Genomic DNA, 5,835 nt, shown 5'->3' with positions numbered 1-5,835 from the left:
ACGCTCCTCCTCAGACCGCCGCCGTCCCGCACATGGATTTCCAACCGACGCACAGTTAAGTAAAGCACCCGCCCGCCCCCCGCCTGCATCTCACTGGCAGACAGAGCCAGCATCTCCAGCCCACTGCCTCCAACATTAGCAACGCTTTAGGAGGAGAAGCCATGTGGCGCTGCACATCACGACAGCCTATAATGTTCACACTCTCCTTCCTCCTCTCCTCTGTCATGCACTCACTTCCTGTGGGGGCTTTGAGAACAGATGTGGCCGTGACTGCTGTGAGAGGAAACAAGCTGGTCTTTCAGAGCACACCCTCCCTCAGAACCCATGCACATCACACTGCATGTGTGCAATCATTCAACTCTAAAGTTGATCAGAACAACAGAGGGTGACAAAAATGATTTCAGACTCGGACACAACTTCCCTTCTTCACAAGTATGTGAGTCAAGCATGAAACAACCCCCTCCTTTCTCCAGCGTTTCCTCGCTGCACACCATTCTGGAGGCCGGGTGAACACGCACAGAGACAACACGAGCAGCTTACCTCACTCTGTAGCGAAGCACGAGTTATTCAGCAGTCCATCACACAGAAATGTCTGGTCTAAGTTTGAGGCAGCAGCAGGAGAGAAGCAACAGGCGAGAATCAAACCAGCACCAGATAAAAGAAAGATGAGAGGAGGTGAAGGGTGGGGGGTAAACACAGAATAAGGAGAAAGGAGAAGAGCGAATGGATGAGTAACAGAGAGCTAACGGTGACTGGCAGACTCTGAGTCTGAGCAGGAGGTTTATCCAAAGCCCACAAACTAACTCATTCCTCTGCCTGCCTCTCTCTCCAGCCTGACGTCAGCACTGTCACATGACCTCGCTCTGCTCTGTGTGTGTGATCAGTGGGGGGAAGAACGCAAGAGGCAGAAGGAGGGAGACGAAGAAGCCTGTGTTGCCATGGCAACAAGCACCCTGCACCTCAAGGATTTCAACAGGTCTTCTTACATAAACGCAAAGATTTGAAGGCACAGAGCAGCTAATCCACAGAGCAGCTCATCCACAGAGCAGCTCATCCACAGAGCAGCTCATCCACAGAGCAAAGATGGACACCATGAAGGAGCAAACGTACTTTAGGCTTCCTGTTTTTTTATTTCCTCTCTAGCTCAGAGGCAAGTGCGACCAAAACCATGGGTGTTTCAAAAAATCATTGCACCATAACTTCAATGGTAATAGAGTGTACTTATATAGCACCTGTCTGTCTTATCGAGACACTCAAAGCTCTTTACAGTCTGTGCCTCAGTGACCCATTCATACAGCTCTATACTAGATCTCTACAAAGATAATTGAACAACTCATTCTAAAGAGACTAATCAGAGCTTTACCACATTCATACACATCAGAGGCGATGAGGGGTTCAGTGTCTTGCCCAAGGACACTTCAGCATGTGACTGCTGGTGGATTCAAACCCCCAACTCCTGCATTGGAAGACGACTGCTCTAACCACTCAGCCACAGCCGCCCACAAAGACGTAAATTTTAAGACGTATGTTTTATTTTTATTTTTAATAACGTTCTATTCAAGGTTATATCTTATAATCTACAATTCTTTAAAAAGTTTTTTTTTTTTTGTCAAAGCTGCGTTTTCACACTTTTCTCTGTCGGTTTTCTAAAAAAAGAAGCACTGTTAATATGATGAAGAGCTTCTCTTCTTCTCTTGTAAAAATAACAACTTAATACATTGTTTTGTTTTGGAATGTGGGAAAAAAGTAATTTGGTTTTAAAATATCTTTAGAAAATGTATTATTGTCTGCCGGCACATGTGAAATTGGAATCATAATGTTTTTTGCCTTTCGCTTGTCTGTAATATTAAAACATGTTGAAAACCTCTGGATGGATTTTGATGAAAATTTCACATAATTATTGAGATTATATCTTTAACTGAATAGCATTTGATGCCTACTTCATTCAAGATGTTTGCCACAGTAGAACAATATTTAATAACCCTAACCTTTGACCCTAACCCTAACTGTCAGACCGTTGAGCCTAAAATGTGGTGTGGTAGTAACTGACAGTCCTTCACAGCACACACTCCAAGCACTAACAGGTCATGCAGGATCACACAAGATTTCACAATATGCTTGGGACTGAGTGTGACGCTAATTTTAAGGTCTGACCAAAAACTGGTTGTAACATTTTCATTTGTCATCATGAGATGACTAACTGGTGGCTGATATGTATTCCTTCAAAAAGAAAGCTAATTATTTATGGTTTGCGTAATTTAAAAACATTTACTGAATTGTGTGTGTGTGTTAGTACACATACTGTATGTGGTTACAGTCATAACGAGATACTTTACATTTGAGACATTAAAAAGCATCACTTTAGGTGTGACTGTCCTCAGCTTGAGCTACGCCTCGTGTTCAGTGTATCTGGGGCAGTTCTTATGAGTGAGACAGAGAATGTGCTCCCTCCTTGTCCCATCCTCCACTCGCTCAAGCAGCCAGTACAAACAGCTTTGGTCTCATTTTGTTCATAACAATAGCATCTGTTGGCCAGTTGAATAAAGGGGAATGGGGCCCAGTGTGGGCAGCGGGGTGACAAAACAACCCCCCAGTGCACCATGAAGTCTCAGAGTATGTATGCCTGAGTGGGCGAAGCAGAGAGAAAAAAGAATGCACAAGACGAAATACCAAACAGGGTGGATGAAACTGACCAAGTCCAGGGAAAAGTAATCAATACTGCCTGCAGCTGAAATAAATATGATTATAAAAATCCTGCATATATATATATATATATATATGAAGACAAAAAGCAGCAACACAGAAAGAAGTGAGATGATGCAAGAAAGTGAAACACCAGTCTGACTGTCAGCTGGACAAAGTGGTTGAGAAATAAATTATTTTCAGTTCTTAGTCCATGCATCTATTATCTTTTACCCGCTTCTTCCTTTCTGGGTCATGAGGGTCACTGGTGTTATATCCAGCAGTCACTGTGCGAGAGGCGGGGGACACCCTGCACAGGTTGCAAGTCCATCGCAGCAGTCCAAAGTCCAAGTCTTTAATTATTGATCCAACTAGTGATGGGTTAGGACACCCATGGACATCTAGTGTACCACTGGAGGTCAAGGAAAAAAAATCAGAAATTAAAAATAAATAATTTCTCCATGCAAATCACAAAGGTCAGCTTTTACTTTAAAACTAGCTTTTATGGTGCTTTTATTTTGAAGGTGAGTGGGTGTTTATGTCAGCAGCTTCCTGTACGTGTGCTTGCAGGGGAGTCTCTACACTGGTAAGCAGATTTAACGTGAAATTTGAGTCACCACTATGTCAGCACAGTTTAAAAAAAGATTTGAACTTCTCACAGTTTATTTAATGAAATCAGAGGTAAAGCAGTTTATGCAGAACAAACTGCTTTCAAGGACTCTAAATATAACCTAAACTAAAACCACAGTGAAACACAGTGCAGCCGTATGCATAAAACTATTCTGTAAAAAAAACATTGAGGCCCTTTTTTAAGCAGTCAAGTCTAATATGGAGATTTCTCTTAAAACTATACAACAGCAGACTCTTCTGTGATGGGGAGTTCATCATTCATTCAACTTTTTTCATACGGTAAAGTGCTACGTGTTGTCATTGTATGTTTCCATACCATGAAGAAATTAGTTCTCTGCATTTAACCCATCACACCTGAGATACACCCAGGTGGAGCAGTGAGCAGCTATGCAAGTGCCCAGGGAGCAATTGGGGATTGGGTGTCTTGCTCAGAGACACCACGATATGTGGGAATGGCTGGGGATTGAGACTGGGACTTTGGGGTTCCAGGTCGGCTGCCCTCCCTCTACCCCATCTTGGCCCCATACATGTTAGTCTCACCGAGCCATGAGAGACCTGTCAAAAAGTGTTTGGAGAACTCCACTACAACAGTGTGTCCAGAAAACCACCTGTACATGAGGAGGAAGCAAATTAAGACACAGTGCATTTTACATTTATCCAACAACGGCCCACGGCACAAGCAGATCAAGCGGGTTGCTTAGGGCCTCCAGGCCAGTACCCCCCACCCCCAAGAGAGCTTGGATATTTAACTAAATCAACTTGATAGATTGTTTATTAGCTGTAACAGAAGGATGGTGATTAATAAGTGCTATTTTTAATGGGGCTGAGATGGTGTAGAGGCAGGGCAGCTGACCTGGGACAAGAAAGTCGCAGGTTCAACTCCCCATCATGCCCACACACTGTGGTGTCCTGGAGCAAGACATCTAATCCCTAATTGCTCTCCGGGTGCTTACATAGCTGTCCACTGCTCCACCTGGATGTATCTCAGGTGTGATGGGTTAAATGCAGAGAACTCATTTCATCATTGTATGGGAACATACAGTGATGACAGCACATAGCACTTTACTTTACTTTACTTTACTTTACTTAGTGGATGAGTTGAATCACATTTCAAGCACACTATAACAATGTTTCTGTTAAATAAGAAATGCTGACAGTTTTCCAAGTTTACAGCACAGACATCAGGTGGCTCCTCCCAAACCCTGCAGCTTTAGAAAAATGATATAAACAGGACTCTACTGTGTGGATGAAATGCTTAATGAGACTAAATAAAATTTGCTTATGAAATATAATGAGGAAGTAAAAAAAAACAACAACACATTTTTGTTTACAGATTTTGCACATACATTTTAATTTTGTGGGAAAACGTGTAAGTTGTCTGGTTTTTGTATAGTCAGATTATTTTGAATATATTGTCTAGTGTTTGAAGAGTTTTTCATGGTCATACATAATTTAGTTTAACTGAAGAACTTGTCCTGGACTGTTGTAAAACTATTTAAGAGAGTTGTGCATCAGTCAATCACTCAATGTTAAGAAACAAGCAAACAGAGATTTGTGGATGCAGATGACCTGGATTACCTGAAGGGGATGTCTGTAGATGCATGCAGGAAGTGTGTGAGTGAGGATGTGGGCTGGGTAACAGGCACAAGAGGGAATTCCTTCCTCCTAAAGACTCAGGAAGTAACAGCCAGGGTGGAAGTGAAAACAAGTTCTCCTTCCAAGACAAACTCTTTAGTTCCTTTGGAAACTACAACACTCCCTGCACAATGACTCAGGGCTTGAACTGTTCATATTTGGTTTGCAGTGTGTTACTAAAATCAGCTGAAGGGACAGGAAAATAAGACAGGACTTTAACAATAGCTGGTTCAGAAATGGTGAATAAGCCCCCGCCCCTCCAAAAAAAAAAACACACACAGAAAGGAAACTTCCTTTGGATTAATCCTAACTGTTTTTATCTTGTTTGGTTTGTCAGTGGATTTTTTTGGGCAGCCAGATCTTGAATAAGTAAACAGCTGCTGTAGCAGAGAGCAGAGATTATGCTCTTAGCCAATGGGTTTAAAAGATTAGATAACAACAAATTACAAACTGGATTATCATCTATCAGGGAGCGAAGGCCCACAACTACCAACAGGACCTGAGTGGAACAGTGACTGGTGTTTATTAAAAAATGAGTCTTTTCTCTATTTAGTCGCACTATAAAAAATAAGCACCAGAACGAGTGACAGCGCAGTGGTAAGAACTGCCACCTCGAAGCAAGAAAGTTGCAGGTTCACTTCCCGGCCTTCTGTGTGGCATTTGATGTTTTCCCTATGCATGTGTGGGTTTTCTCCAGGTACTCCAGTTTCCTCACACAGACCAAAAACATGCATGTTAGACTGATTGATAACTCTAAATTGTCTCTAGGTGTGAGAGAGAGTGAATGTTCGATGGGTCCTTGTGACTGACTTACGACCAGTCCAGGTTGTACCCTGCTTCACAGTCCAGGATGTACCCTGCTTCTCGGTCCAGGATGTACCCTGCTTC

The 5,835-nt window shown here is 42.6% G+C and overlaps 1 protein-coding gene across 1 annotated transcript in view; it reads left to right on the top strand.

Moving 5' to 3' along the window:
* LOC119409561 (neurocalcin-delta A) overlaps nucleotides 1–5,835 on the top strand; it is a 172,372-nt gene that overhangs the window by 85,278 nt on the left and 81,259 nt on the right. The gene's annotated exons all lie outside the window — the stretch shown is intronic.

This window comes from Nematolebias whitei, chromosome 5 (assembly GCF_014905685.2).
Source record: "Nematolebias whitei isolate Nwh7 chromosome 5, NemWhi1, whole genome shotgun sequence".
NCBI classification, from domain to species: domain Eukaryota; kingdom Metazoa; phylum Chordata; class Actinopteri; order Cyprinodontiformes; family Rivulidae; genus Nematolebias; species Nematolebias whitei.
This window is presented reverse-complemented; position numbering and strand designations above follow the sequence as displayed.